General features: G+C 46.8%; 1 long non-coding RNA gene and 1 pseudogene across 2 annotated transcripts in view; both read right to left on the reverse strand.

The window, feature by feature from the left end:
* Positions 1-751, reverse strand: part of LOC108517511 (60S ribosomal protein L19 pseudogene) — a 28,981-nt pseudogene extending 28,230 nt beyond the window's left edge. The window contains exon 1 of the transcript XR_001882124.1: positions 625-751. The product of XR_001882124.1 is annotated as a 60S ribosomal protein L19 pseudogene (transcript). The remainder of the gene's footprint in view (positions 1-624) is intronic.
* Positions 752-5,226: 4,475 nt separating this feature from the next.
* Positions 5,227-14,891, reverse strand: LOC108517512 (uncharacterized). Its single transcript, XR_001882125.1, has 4 exons — positions 14,646-14,891; positions 10,492-10,654; positions 9,155-9,418; positions 5,227-6,638 (listed from the first exon to the last, which is right to left on the reverse strand). It is a non-coding gene; the product is annotated as an uncharacterized LOC108517512 (long non-coding RNA).
* Positions 14,892-15,180: the final 289 nt, after the last annotated feature.

Genomic DNA, 15,180 nt, shown 5'->3' on the forward strand with positions numbered 1-15,180 from the left:
CGGGCGCTGCAGCAGCCTCTGCTTACTTGGAGAATCGGCCCATCCATCCTCCTTGATTAGTCTCTGAAATGACCTGAATTTTTTTTTTTTTTTTTTTTTTTTAGGGGGGAGGGGGTTTCACCTTTTTAGCCAGGATGGTCTCAATCTCCTGACCTCGTGATCCGCCCGACTCGGCCTCCCAAAGTGCTGGGATTACAGGCTTGAGCCACCGCGCCCGGCCCGACCTGAATTTGTTTTAAAGGAGAGGAAGATAAAGAATCTAAATGTGTGGTGGCCCATGCATAAAAAAGTGAGCAATGTGGGCACTTACAGGAGGATGAAGAAAATCCTGTCCCAGGACAGATGGGAGAGAGAGAGAGAGAGAGACCAAGAAACTGAGTAAAAAAGACAGAGGTGAGGAGGGAAGGAGAGAGAGAGGGAGCCAGTGGAAGGGAGGGATGAACGAGGAGAGATAACCTGGCCATTTAGGAGCTGAAGCATCGTCCTCCCCCTGAATCTTTTTCATTCTGATTCTCATCAAATTAACCCAGACCCTCCCCTGCAGATCCCAGACAGCTTCTCCTCATTGCTTATGTCCCAGCCTCTTGTACGGGAGCCCTGAAGCTGGCCCCTGGGAACACCCACACAGACACTGGAAAGCCACGGTGCTCTCATTGCTCCCACAAATGGTCCAAACAGGAACATGCAGCCCTGTTGGGACCTGGGGCCTTTCCCGGGCCTCCAGGAGGGTATTCTGAGACAGGGTGTGCATGCAGGTAGTGACCCCAGGAACACTGCTGGGGCAGGGGCAGGGAGTCAAGGACCTGAGAAGGTGACCAGGAGCCTCCCTGAGCAGAGAATGGCAGTCTTGCCGAGGGTCCCTGGGAGACAGCACGGGCTTCTGTGTCACCCCAGCTGAAGGGTGGGAGAACTGGCATCTTTATTCATGAAGCTCTCTTGGTCACCAGTTGATGGCTGCTCCCAGGGACACCACCCCCTTGGCACCTGGCCCATAGCCACCCCAGGCAGCCTGCACCTGCTCTTAGGTGAGCAGCAGCAGATGAGGGATGCTGGAAACCATCTGGTCTGGGTGGATGGAAACTGCAAGTGCCAGAGGCTTATAGAGGGGACACCAAGAGAACCTGCAACGAGGAATAGCATCCAGCTTGTGCACACAGAGTAATCTTCCTGGCACGGAGGACAGCGCTTCAGAAACCCAGCATGATGCACAGAGCAACCATGAGCCAGGTCACAACAGGTGCTGTCAAAGTCTTGTTCCGCCGCATACATTTTCATTTAGTTAACATTTGTTGTTAAATAGGATGCTGCTCACCACTAACCAGGCATAGGGTAAGGAAACAGGATGGAAACAGAAATTCAAGCTGCTGGATGCTGTGTTGAGGCTCAAAGGCCAACCTGGCCATCTACTCAAAGGAAGTAGAATTCAAGGAGCCATCTCTGCTTCTTATATGCTCTGCAACTTGGAGCAAGTCTAAGCCTTCATTTCTTATATAAAAATTGTGCACACACTATGGGATTAGTTTGAAGATGAAGTAAGTTCATCCCTGTACCTGCTCAGCTCAGCACCTAGCACAGGTTAAGTCTCACCAGGTATCAGCTCTTTCACTTGCAGAGACGTCAGCTTCTTCGAGGCTTCCTGAGAACAGAGAAGATGTCAGAGACCAGGCTTGGTTTCACTTGATTGTCAGCAAGTGAAAAGTTTTCTTTATTCTCAAAGGGTAGATCGAATATATCATCTGGAAAATATTACTCAGCCCCTGCAATCCCTGTAGCACTGACCTAGAGCAAAAGGAAGTACAAAATGTCAAGAAGATCTGGTCCCTGGCCTCAAGATGTGTACAATGCAATTGATACAATGGTTTGCACAAGTAATCTCGGCCAATAGTGCTCAGTGAGCTGTGGATAGTGACACAGTCACTGTCATCAAGGATAGAGACATAAAGACATATGAGAGTTTTGCAGGAAGAATTCACAAAAGAGGGGTTTGGATTGAAAGCTCAGAATGTCTCTTTGCTCAAAACTTCTCCTGTCACCCCAAAACCTAAAGTGTGTGTGTGTGTGTTTGCATGCATGTGTGTGTGGCATGTGTGTGTGCGCACAAGTGTATGTGTGTGGTGTCCACTCATGACAACACTGCTAAACATGGAGAAAATAGCTGATATACTTAGGAAGTGGTTAGATGCAGGAGGGAATTCCTCTCAAGGAACAGAGTCAATCAACCTTCCACTTTCTAATCTGGGTGACTGTAGGGATGGTAACGTGGTAGGCAGAGACTGGTTTGGAGGGGAGAGGCAAGGCAATTGATGAGCCTGCTTTTAATTTGGGCTTCAGCAGGCAAAATTAAGCTATTTTCAGAGGCTCCTTGAGAATGGGGTAAGAGGGGAATTAGTGAATGCAGCATTAGCCCTGAAAATAAATCCTACTGCATGACGCCAGCCAGGCGCACGTCTCAGCTGCAGCGGAGCAGTTCCCCAATGAAATGCACATCTGGCCTCTCCCTCCTCGTTGGAATCATTGCCATGAGGTATTGGGTTGTTTTGTTTCTCAATCTGCTCAGTGTTTACAGTGCTTCAGAAAAAGAAGCTACCGTGTGTAAATGTTTTAATTGCTTGGAAATCTGTCTCAAAATTTGAAATCCTCAGGCTAAGTTGGAAGCAGAGGGTAAATAAAACACCGATTCGAGTGGAAAACCAAGAAGTGGAAGCAGCGACGTGAGCATTCCACTGAATTCCATGTTTGTTCAGGTGTGAGGATGACTGCAACCCACCGCTGTCCGGGAGTGAGCCGGGGTGGCTCTCTCTACAGTCTTCCTTGCTGGCAAGTACATTTGAGGAGACAGGGTTTAGGGTGCCTTGTGAAACCACCTCAGCAGCTACAGCCCTGAAGAACAATTTATGAGATACACACACAGCGTTGTTCCTCCTCACGACAGAGCCGATTATGAAAGGCCTCGTGGCATCATGGCATGGCCTCAGAACCATCCCTGCTGCTGAGACCCAGGCGGAATCTTTCATGGGTCTTATAGACATTCCTGGGCATGCAGGACAGAGTTTCTCTGTGCTTAGCTGCTCCAACCACAAGAGTCTGGCCAGGTGCAGTGGCTCATGCCTGTAATCCTGGCACTTTGGGAGGCTGAGGTGGGAGGATCACTTGAGCCCAGGAGTTTGAGATCAGCCTGGGCAACATAAAGAGGCCCTGTCTCTAAAACAAACAAACAAACAAAAAATTAACTGGATGTGCTGGCACATGCTTGTCGTCCCAGCTATGTGGGAGACCAAAGCAAGAGGATCACTTGAGCTGAGGAGGTCGAAGCTGCAGTGAGCTGTGATCACACCACTGCAATCCAACCTGGATGACAGAGCAAGGCCCTATAAGAAGGAAGGAAGGAAGGAAGGAAGGAAGGAAGGAAGGAAGGAAGGAAGGAAGGAAGGAAGGAGAAAGAAAGAAGAAAGAAAGAAAAAGAAAGAAGAAAGAAAAGAAAGAAAGAAAAAAAGAAAAAAAGAAAGGAAGGAAGGAAGGAAGGAAGGAAGGAAGGAAGGAAGGAAAGGAAAAACAAGTACTTAAATCACTGGGGTGTTATAAAGGATAATTTTGGAGGAGGATCAAACTCTGAATCTCTTGACATGAAATACTCAATAATAAAGCTTATGATTATGAAAGATATATTTAACAGGGTGAACGCTGGTGGGCCCCCATGGGCAATTGCTTTACTTTTCTTTAGTTTCTGCTTATAAATATTCTTTTCAGATCGTCTTTTCTATTCCTTGACTAAAATTCAAGAAGATTCAATTTCCTGTTACTTTCAATTATTGCATCAGACTCATTTTTTAATGCAAAAAAGTGCAGTGCAATCTAACTCAAAACTGCAGTCTCTCATGTCATTCAAAGATTTCTTCTTTTTCTAGCTTGAGATAGATGAAGGAGGGAAGGAAACAGCGTTGGGGAGGTGAGACACATGGCCGATCCTCCTGAGAGCTGTGGCGCATCCCATAGCACTTGGCAGAAGGACACAAGCTCTTGCAACTTGTACATATTCAGCAGGACAATGGAGGTCTGCCCTTCCTACAAGCTCCCACCACTGATGGACTCTTGTTATCAAAAAGAAAAACGCTGCCAACTTAGGCTACAATCAGCTCTCTGCAGTGTATGCCCCAGTAGATTTAATATACCTAATCCATCCTTTCAAGGTATGCATAGTGCTTTGACAATGAGTGGGGAAAGAAAATTATTTTTCAAAGAAACTCACAGTAAGAAGAAAACATTATGAAAATAAACATGTGAAAATATTTTCATTGTCACATAATTTTATTAAGAAGAATAGAAATATGTCACCTCAACATCACTCTCATCTGTGCACTATTCAAATTTGAAGGAAAAAAAGTTTCCATAGGTTATGAAGTGAATCATTAAAAACAATAAAGAAAATGAAAAGGCCGGGCGCGGTGGCTCAAGCCTGTAATCCCAGCACTTTGGAAGGCCGAGACGGGTGGATCACGAGGTCAGGAGATCGAGACCATCCTGGCTAATACAGTGAAACCCCGTCTCTACTAAAAAATACAAAATTTAGCCAGGCGAGGTGGCGGGCACCTGTAGTCCCAGCTACTTGGGAGGCTGAGGCAGGAGAATGGCGTAAACCCGGGGGGCGGAGCTTGCAGTGAGCTGAGATCCGGCCACTGCACTCCAGCCTGGGCGACAGAGCGAGACTCCGTCTCAAAAAAAAAAAAAAAGAAAGAAAGAAAATGAAAATTTACAGCATTGTATACAAATTTACATAATTGGCAAAGGAGATTGAAAAATGGAAATAGGATTTAGAGTGCCTAAGTGACACTTTGTATCTGCCAGTTATATCTGCTATGGCAGCCCTTAAAGCCGAATATCAAAATAAATAAAATTTCTATATTACAAGATATTTAAAACAATCCTCAAGCATTTTGAAGCATATTTGATTCTGTTATCCCCACTAAACTATTTTTGCTAAAATTTTTTGTCATTGACAAATTGAGTATTTAAAGTGTCCTCATATTATATGAATTAATATTCTTGCATAGTTTCAAATGTACGTATTAGTAATATGTATGTACACAATACACGAGACATTAGTACATGTATAAGTACACACATGTATTTACAACATTTATTGGTTGGTTACATGATCAGAAAGCTTGGAAATGCCAACATTCTTAAGTTGAAAGTCTTGAGGTATATATGGACTCGCACATCTGTTGGACTGATCTTGACCCTGAAATCAGGGCCTGCAGCTGTCCTCTGCCTGCTGTGGGAATCAGACAGGCTCAAGACCCAGCAGAGTCACAAGGCTACAGCCCCTGCAACCTCTACCAGATGCCTTCTCCAAGCTGTTCTTTGTTTTCTGGAAATGAGATGGGACTCTGGGCTTAAGACTAATCTTTTATGGAATTTGAATTCATTAAAATGAAGCAGAGAACATGGCCCTGCCTTTGTGAGTACAATTGTGAACTCAGCTCCTGCAGTTAGTCATCTGCTTCCTTCCTGTCTGAGGTCAGGTTCCCCATGAGCAGATACTAAGATGAGTATTTGCCTGCATGTGACTGATTTGGGAAGAATACGATGAGAATCCAGAAAAGGGTGGGAAGCAGGCCTGCTATGGAAGCAAGAGCACAGCACAGCGCTGGGCAAAGGCAGGCAGTCTCCAGCTCAGCCTGAAGGGGCAGGGAGCTCTGGAGCATAAATCGCAACTCTGTGTCTCCCCTTCCCAAGCAAAGAATCTGGGCTTTCCCACTTCTGCACCATCAGGCATGGATTGCAGGCTGCCCCAGGGGACAGAAACTCCAAGACACCTCCAGCCCTGTGAGCTCCTGTGGATGGAGTAGTCCAGTGGAAGTCCTTGAAGGACACTACAAGTACAGCTGTTAGAGGCAAAGCTGGAAAAGAGGCACGCAGAGCAGGCCAGAGAGATCCCAGGAGATCTGGGGCCACCACCCCATTTCAGCCCCCTGCTCCACTAGAGAACTACCACTCTAAAGCATCACCAGCAGTACGAGATTCAACGTCATCAGTGTGCAGAGCAAGTGTGCTTTCCCTGGGCCTTTATGGGGTCACTGAAGCCACACTGTCATATAGAGAAGGATAGAGACCAGATACCATCAGCCCAGTTTTTATTTTATGGAAAGAAGGCAGAGAGAACAGGAGCCAGGCTGAGGGCTGGTGGGGACATTCTCGGCAGAGGAAGCCAAGAGGGCAAAGGGCAAAGGCTGCGAGGCACAGAGGTCAGCATGGCTGAAACAGAGTGAGAAAGGGGTGTGAAGGAGGGTTGGAGAGTCACCCTGGGTGGAAGCAGATGGGGGGACTTTAGCTTTTACCCTGGAATGGGGTTTTGAACAGGGGAGTGAACTCTAAAATTCACATTACAAAAGCCCACCCTGGCATGACTGGGAGGAAAGGGTGGCAAGGGTGGTGCAGAGAAAGCAGCTGGGAGGTCTTTGCCATCGCCCCGAAAAAGATGGCCTTGCTGGACCCATGTGGAGGTGGTGAAGGCTCTGAGGAGTGGCCACAATCCAGAGCTGTGCTGAAAGGAGAGGTTCTAAATTTGCACATAGATTGGCTGTGAGTGTGGAAGAAGAGACGCGTAGTCCATCATTCCGACATTTCACCCTGAGACTCTGCAAGGACAAAAAACATTGTAAAAAAAAAAAAACAAAAACAAACAAACAGAAAATCCAAAGCAGGAAATATTTAATACAAAAACTCAGTCTGCAACCAAAATACCAAGACAAGCTTTGGTCTCCAGGCATCTCTCTGGAGGGCACAGAGTCGTCACTATGTGATTTTCTTGAGGAGATGCAATGAAGGTATCATCCAGCAGAAGTCAATTCCATGTTGGCGGTGGGTAGCCAGGAGGCTGGAAGCCTTAGGAGAGCCTGACCAACTGGACGAATCCCGGGGGAGGCAGTGCTGCCCTTCTAACCTAGGAAATTAGCTCCAAGGCAGGAAGCTAGCTCACATAATGGCTTGACTGCTGAATTAACCCTAATTGCTTTATTTATTAATTGCTTAATTAACTTGTTAAATGGGAATAAATGTGTGGTTAGTTAGCAAAAAGTGTTTTGTACTTCTTGGTTACCTCTTCCCATTGCCTTCCTCACACTGGGAGCAATTGCATATAATAATTGCTAGTTGGCTCAAATACAACAAAAACATTGCAGGAACTTCAAGTAAGGTGAGAACTGAGCATTCAGCTCTGTATTTTGCAGTGTGGCCATCAATAGTAACCTTGAAATGGGCAGTTTTGGTTGAATGGAGGGCATGGATACTCAATTGGAGTAGACTGAGGAGAAAACAGGAGGAGTGAGTTGGGTAGAGGTGGGGGAGGGTACAGGGTGAGGCCTGTAGTGAACCCAAGGGGCCCCTATGGTAGTCATGGGCAAAAGCAATTAAAGCTACCAAATCTTTAGACTTTTTTTCTGAAGTTACAAACTTCTCATAAAAGTAGGTTTTATGAGAAATGAGTTGGTCAAAGATCAGAATTTTTTTTAACAGTATGGCCAATGGCCTCAGGACCAACATTGCCACTGAGACTACACTTCTCCAGGATCAACTCACCTCACCCACCAGGTATCCTGGACGTCTTCACTTCCAACATTCCTGAAGAGGATTCACCTCAATAGTCTTACCAGAAAACAGGCATGGTGCTGTGACCCGGCCTCTCCAGTTCCACTACAGCAGGATTTCTGTCTTTGCTCCAATACTGAACATTTCCATTAACACAACCTTTGCTTATTTCAGCTTATGCATTTAGATTTCTGTTTAGCCAAATCTACCTTGCCCTGCGTGTGTAAAACTAATTTTTTTTTTTTTAATTTTGGCGTGGAGGACTTTTTTCTGCAACTATTAAATTGTATTAAGATAAGAGGTGGTAAGGATGTAGGCTGCTTTGAGTCCAGATGATAGAGGTTTCGCTGTTTTGTTTGCTAATGACAAAGTCTGGGGGGTTGGACAGCATGAGTGGCTGTGGTGAGTGGAGGGCAAGGCTTTGTTATGGAGGTGGTAAGGAGCTGTGAGGCTAGGGCACTGGACAGAGCCTCTGCGTGGTCTTCCATGTGGAGAACTGGATTGTCAGGGAAGCTGAAACCTCCAAGGAATAAAGGAAAAGGTCTATAGACAACTGCCTAAGGAGGGGCAGCAGGTGGTATGGCTCATGTCCTGAGCCTCACGGCTGGGATTTTAAGAAAGAGGGAGAGTGGTGTGGAAGTGGCAATGAGGAGAGAAAAGAGCCACTGCACCCTAGGTTCAGGCCACGTGCTGAGAGGCCTGCAGGGGAGACACATTCAGCACAGGAAGTTGCAGAGGAGCAGCGTGCTCAGGAGGTGGGAGGAGAGGGGTGCTGACCTCGGCTCTAGGACACCCCGTGTCCTGTCTGCAGGCCTTCCTAGACTAGCTTCTGGCTACTTCACAGCCTTATCCAGTCAGTGCCCAGCTCGCTGGCACTGAGTCCGCAGGCTTCCCCTTATTCCTGGGACAGGCCACATCCCTTCCCACCCCAGGGCACTGGCACAGGCTGCTCCCTGTGGATGACCCCTGACTACAACAGAGAGGCCATCTTTGTCCTGTGTCCCCGCCAGATCCCAGCACTCCTGCATCTGCTCTAAAGGAGCTGACTTCAACCGAGGGGACCCGGTCCTGTGTGTGTCTGCATGTGCATTTCTGACACTCTCTGGAGTTGTTTTCCTCACCTCTCAGCAGGCATGGAGTGTGTGTCTCGTGGTTTCCAGTATGGGGGCAAAGAAGGAGCATCTATGCATGGGTCCAGCCCGGCTCCTGGGCACTAAGGGAAGGCTGCCCACGTCTGAATATGTATTTAAATGTCAGTTTAAAGAGCGAAATGCTTCAGATGAAAATGATAGTTTAAAATAGCCAGTGACTCCATCAACTCAGTAAGTTACTAGAACTTGGGGCTTAGTTGGGAAAATCAATTCACACAGAGTGGAAAGGAATAAGGAGCCCCCGTTTTCCCTCACCAGGGGCCCTCACCAGGCACCAGAAGGCAAACAGCACCATGAAAGAAGCCAGCAGGTGTGGAAAGATCTCCAGGGGACACCCAGATTCCAGCTGCTTCGAGGCACCACTGATAAGCTGCAGCCCCAGGCAATCCTTGTGAGTGTCAGGGCTGCCACCCTACCTGCTGTCCAACCAGGAGTTTGTGCTGGATGATTTATGAGGCCCTGTCTCCATGTGACAACTCATGCTTCCGGGTGGTTCTAAGGATGATGATTCCCCTGTTCTGGCAGAACATGGTGGACCAGCTTCCAAGGCTTCAGCTACACGGGCCCTCAGTGTCTGCATCTCTCTGTGGAAGCTGCTCCTGCATCTCTCTGTGGAAGCTGCTCCTGCATCTCACAAGGTCCCTGCAAAGGGCAGGGCCTTCATCTTACCTGGGCTTGACCTGTAGATGAGATGGGAGGAAAGGCACAGCATCTAAACACAGCTTGGGAAGCCTCATGCTGCACCCTTTGCCTGCATGGCTTCAGGTGGAACAGGGAGCACGCTCCAGGCTGACTCGCACAGCTGGACAGTCCTGGGGCATGAGGGCTCGAAGCCACCCAAGAAAGCACAATGGTTAGGAAAAATGCTTCTTATGCCTGCAGATGCAGACCTGCCTGGAGGCTAGAATCTCATTTTCTTTGCTGAATGGTCCCAGATGGATATTCTTTTTAGAAGGTCAGTAAGGATTGAAATTTCTGACGTTCAAAATTGTATAGATCCAGAGTTCAGCTAAAACTCTTAAATCTCACTGATCTCTTTTGAACACCAGGCTTTACAAGATTGAGTGTTGGTTAGAAACAAAGCATTTTATTGTTCTGGATTATTTAGGGTTTCTTGAAATGTCCAAAAAGTTATTTAGGTTGAGCTTTGCTGCTACAAAATGGGAATTTCCAAATGTTTGAATTAAGGAGTCACTAGTATCCTCCTACCCCTCCAAAGAAAACCTGTCACTCATCGCCAGCCTCCTCTTTCCTTCTGCTTGTGACTAAATGTAAAGGACTTAAGTGTCCTCATAATTTGGGGTAAAAAAGCAAGTGAGTATAATCACTGAAGTTCTGTTTTCTGCAACCAATGGAAACCAACTGCTTAACTTTAACTGCAATATCTAAGCAACAAATAGGATCTACCAAAAGGTGAGTGGACACCTCATGATTTCCAGGAAGAACTGAGCACCCCAGTGAGGTGGGAAGCAACCAGAAAGCTCAGCAGAGAAAGGAAACTCTTCCCTCCAAATGCTGCCATCAGCTTAGCTATGCTCCAGCCACCCCAGTGCCTGCCTCAGTTAGTTCTTCATATTAAAATTTCTGCTAAAGAGGATATAACAGGCCAGGCTTAGGTCACATGACTAGCCTAGACTCAAACACATATGACTGCAGGGCAAGAGTCACACTGGGCCAGCCAGGCTGCTGGGGCCATCCCTGAGAATAGTTGAGGATCCCAGGGAGAGGCACATGGGATGATGAGTCCACTTACGTTATTGTGCTGAAGATGGAGCTCAAGCCAGGTTGCTCTGTCTGGAAAAATGGAACTTTAGGGTTGATATCCAGGTGAAGGGAAAGGCAGACTCTGGAGCCCAGGGCTGTGGTCTGTACCTGCCACCATGCTTTGCTCAAAAGTCCACTGAGCAAGTGCAGTCCTGTGAGGAAAGAAGAATGCAGGTACCTGTGGAGCAGAACTTGTTCTTACCAAGTCGCCAAGTGCCAGTGGTCACTCAGTTCTCAATTTATTTGAGTCCTTAGTAACAGGAAACATGATGGAGTATCCCTATCTAAGGTTCCAGAATCTCTTCAATTCTTTACATACTCCACCCCACTTGATCGTCTTTCTCCACCTCTTTAGCATCCTTTCTCATACATTCCAAGCATCCCTTTCACTCAAGAAACTCAAGACCTCAAAGTTGGGTGAAAAAATCATTTCTCTCCAGCATGCCTGGAGTCGGGATTTGTTCACAATACGTAGCCAATACATAATAGAAAAACTTAGCTGGGATGCATGTTGACTGCCAAAACTCATAGTTTTCATCTTGTTCAGATTCCAAAATTCAAATTTTCCAAGAAAGATAATCTGATAGACCCAGCTTGGGTCATGAGTCCCTCCCTGGGTCAATCAACTACCACTTAGGGTCCTGCATGATGTCACATGACTGCCCCCCTTGGGAGCCCAGTGGGGGCATTGCTGAAAGAGGGAGGGGCTACTGTGAGCCAGGAGGTCCCCAACAGCCTCCCTAGAGGGTGAGGCCACAATTAGGGCCCTATGCAGATTTCCCCCTTACAAATGACCCACTCCTCAAGCAGGGGACTCCACACTTTTCTTACATAAAGAGTCAAGTTGGCTTTGAAGGTGGGAAAGGTGGAGGATGAAGCTGTGAAGAAACCTTTGCCCTGGTCAACAACCAGGCCTTCTTCTCAAGCATGTATTTTCTCTTGGATACTTTTGAGCTTTTATTCACTCTGCTTCTCTGTGCTCTGCAGGACACCCTCCAGAGGATGGCCAGGAGGTCTGATGGGACCCACTAGAGTTTGAGAAAGGTTTTCTGATAAGCCACTCGTCTAAAGACGAAAGCTCCTCTGATGATCACGGCCACCACTCCAGGTAAGGTACCTCCCTTATTTTGGAAATAGTGCCCCAAGCCCCTACAATGGCAGAGTTCCAAGGAAAACTATCATTCATAATTCACTCCTCTCCCACCCCTGCCTTCCATTGATTTCAGAGCTGGGTAAGTGAGCCATGCTGTGTCAGTCTGAGTTATTCCACAGAATTTTAAAACTTGGAACTTCAAATTCATTTTTGGTAGCAAGGCTTAGATGATATGAGCCCTGAGAGGCCCTCAAACACATTTCCATACTGTGGAGAAGCAGGTCTGAGAGTACTGCAGAAGTGCAGAAAAGTGAGAATAAGAGACAGAAAGAGTAAGAGGCCTGACAGTAACTGATTCTGGACCCAACTGTCCCTGATGCCTTCTTCTATCTCTTGCCTTACTATGATTTGGAGACATAAACCAATATTTCCCTATTTTTAATCATAAGCAGGTCTGCCTTTGGGTCTGCAACTTGTAACCAACAAGTTCTGTGGCAGAAACAATAAATGGTGAAACTGGAGAATCCCAAGTGATAGTTTCCAAAAGGGGAGAACAAAGTCACAAAGGGAAGGAAGAAAAATGTTAAGGAGTGGCATACGTCCCTCTGGCCCCTTTTTTGGTAGAGAAGCCACTAGGGTGCAGACATGGCCGGTGGCCCATCAACATGCCCCAACCCAATGCTGTCAACCGAAAGCTTCCAGCTCTAAGTCTGCCTTCTCTCCACCTGAAAAGCTCCCAGAATCTTCTCTGAACACACATGCCAGAGTGGCCGGAAGTGCCAGGGAGTTAACATCTGGAAGCAGCAGTGGACAATCCCAGTTCCCACATACCTCTGTCAGCATAGCTGCACATATCCACATATCGTCCGAGTTCCCTACTGGGATTAGCCCAGTCTCCTATACTCAGTCACCTGCTTGATAATGTACCTTTCACTGGATCTCTTCCCTCCTCTGTCTCACTACCCTGCTAGTGTTTCCACAGGTAACACTGAACTCACAATCTTTGCCTCAGTATCCCTTTCTGGGGAAATCCAAGTTAAGACAACAGATAACAGGTTTTTCTCTTGGGACTTCAACTCTCGCCAACAAGTAGAGGAATAAAGATAGCTACAAATTCATTGATATTCCTTCCACTGAAATATGGGGTCTATGTTATTCCGCCCTTGAATCTGGGGAGACTCTGGGATTGCTTTGAACAATAAAATATGGTGGAAGTGGCACTGTGCTGGATCTGAAAGCTCTCCCCTAAATCCAACAGCCAGGCCGTAAGAAAGCCCAAGGTGGTCACTTCAAGAGGCTGCATGGAAAGAGAGATCTGATGGCCAGCTCCTGCCAGTCAGCCGTCTTAGCTGGGCACCTGACATGAGAGAGAAGAAGCCACCTTGAACTTCCAGCCCCACTGAGCCTTAAGATGCTTCTTCTCTTAGCCGATATGTAAATGCAATAACCTGAGAGACCCCACATGAGAATTTGGGGATAATCATGAGAGATAATAAATTATATTTTAAGCCACTAAACTGGATAGTGATTTGTTACACAAAAAGTGAATAATAAGAACACTGGACAATCTTGGATTTTTGAAAAAGACATTTTAAAGTTTTCTCATTTGTTTGTACTGCTGCTTTTGAGTTTTAACAAGATGCCATAAGAAACAAACTAGTTCAAATGGGGCCATTGGAAAGCAGATAGAAAAGAGTAAGATTCTGGTGCAGACAGTGTTCCTCAGGTCATGACCATGGATGCAAAGATACTTGGACCTGACAGCTGTCCACCTTGCTGAGTCACGGGGCTGGATTCTGTGCTTCAGGGTGTAAGCAAAGGTTCAGCAATCATGACATGACTCAATTTTTCACATTGGTTGCGAGCTCACAGTCACTCAAGACAAAATAAATATGCAAAGTTCAAAGGGATCGTGTTACAGGAAAATCCCCATGCCTGTGAATGCCCAATCTGAGTTCAGCTTTGGAGCTCGCACCAGCACAGACCTGGGCTGAGATGCTGTGTGGTTTTATCCTGGCTTCATAGTTGCATGCAATAGCTAATGACTGGGGAATATAAACAAACAAACAAAAATGTGTTAAAATGGTGCTGGAAAGCTCTGTGAATCTTGAAGAAGACAGGGGAGCCAGGCTAGGAGGCAGTGCAGCCCTCAGCAGCCTGAAAACTGGCCTGGTGGAAGCATCTCTGCTTCAGCTGCTGGTTTGGCTGAAGATGCACCTCTGACACTGAACACTGGGTGCTTTCCTTAGAAACTCTGCTGCCGACCCCGCACAGAACCCAGGGACAGCTGCCCAAGACCACCATCATCACAGAATGGGTTCCCAGCAGCCATGGCCACCTCACATCACAGGTGCTCTGCAAGCTGAGAGCAGGTGCCTGATTGGCAGAGGCAAGTCACATTGACTAGGCCCCAGCTGCAAGGGAGGCTGGGAAGGTGCTATCCGGGCTTTCCCACTTACATAATGGGGGCCAGGTTCTGCCACAGTGGGTAGAGGATCCCCAAAATATAGGAAGGTGATTCAGATTTCAGGCACCCAGAAAGAAAAACAAATTCTGGCAGGGCGTGGTGGCTCACTCCTGTAATCCCAGCACTTTGGGAGGCCGAGATGGGTGGATCACGAGGTCAGGAGTTCAAGACCAGCCTGGCCAACATGGTGAAACCCTGTCTCTACTAAAAATACAACAATTAGCCTGATGTGGTGGTGGGTGCCTGTAATCCCAGCTACTTGGGAGGCTGAGGCAGGAGAATCACTTGAACCTGGGAGGCAGGGGTTGCTGTGAGCTAAGATCATGCCACTGCACTCCAGCCTGGGCAACAAGAGCAAAACCCCATCTTAAAAAAAAAAAAAAAAAAAAAAAAAAAAGACAGAGAGACAAACAAGTTCCACTATGGACCTCAACAGATGAGGTCTGCCCTATTCTGCTGTCAGCTCTAAAGACCATGCGACAAAGGGAATCTTCCAGAGAGCAGAGCCACTTAGCAAAGAGCATACAAAATAAATCTTTTATCAACCTCACCCTCCCTGCATAAGAATATACGGTAAACTTACCCTGGATGATGTTTCTTTTTTCTTTTCTAAAGAAGAGTTTCCATCACACTCAACTGCACTGAATCTGAAAGAGCAAATTTCAATGCAGGTCACATTCCTGGCTCTCGTCAACCAAGAGTCCCCAGTTGACTCTTGTACTTGCTGCAGCGTGGTTCTGTGAACCAATAAGTTCCCCTTTTTAAGTAAGTCAGATTTTATTAGATTTCTGTCACTTGCAATTTAATTAATTATGATTCTGAGACTAAGTAATGCTACCCTGGACACAGTTGCCCCATACCGTCCAGCACCCTGATTAAACCAAGGAGGTTTCAGAGTTGATGTGTCAGTTAGCTTTTATGGCATAACAAACCACCTAACAATGTGGCAACTCCAAACAGTATACATTTATTATTGGTCGTGATTCTGTGTGTTACTGGGCAACTCTGCAGACCTGTCTAGGGTTGGTTGGTTGATCTTAGTTGGGTTTGTTCATGTGTCTGAGGTCTACTGAAAAGGTTGGTTGGAATTTGGCTGGTCCAAGATGACCTCAGTCATG

The sequence above is a fragment of the Rhinopithecus bieti genome, unplaced genomic scaffold (genome assembly GCF_001698545.2).
Source record: "Rhinopithecus bieti isolate Rb0 unplaced genomic scaffold, ASM169854v2 scaffold_41912, whole genome shotgun sequence".
Taxonomy (NCBI): Eukaryota; Metazoa; Chordata; class Mammalia; order Primates; family Cercopithecidae; genus Rhinopithecus; species Rhinopithecus bieti.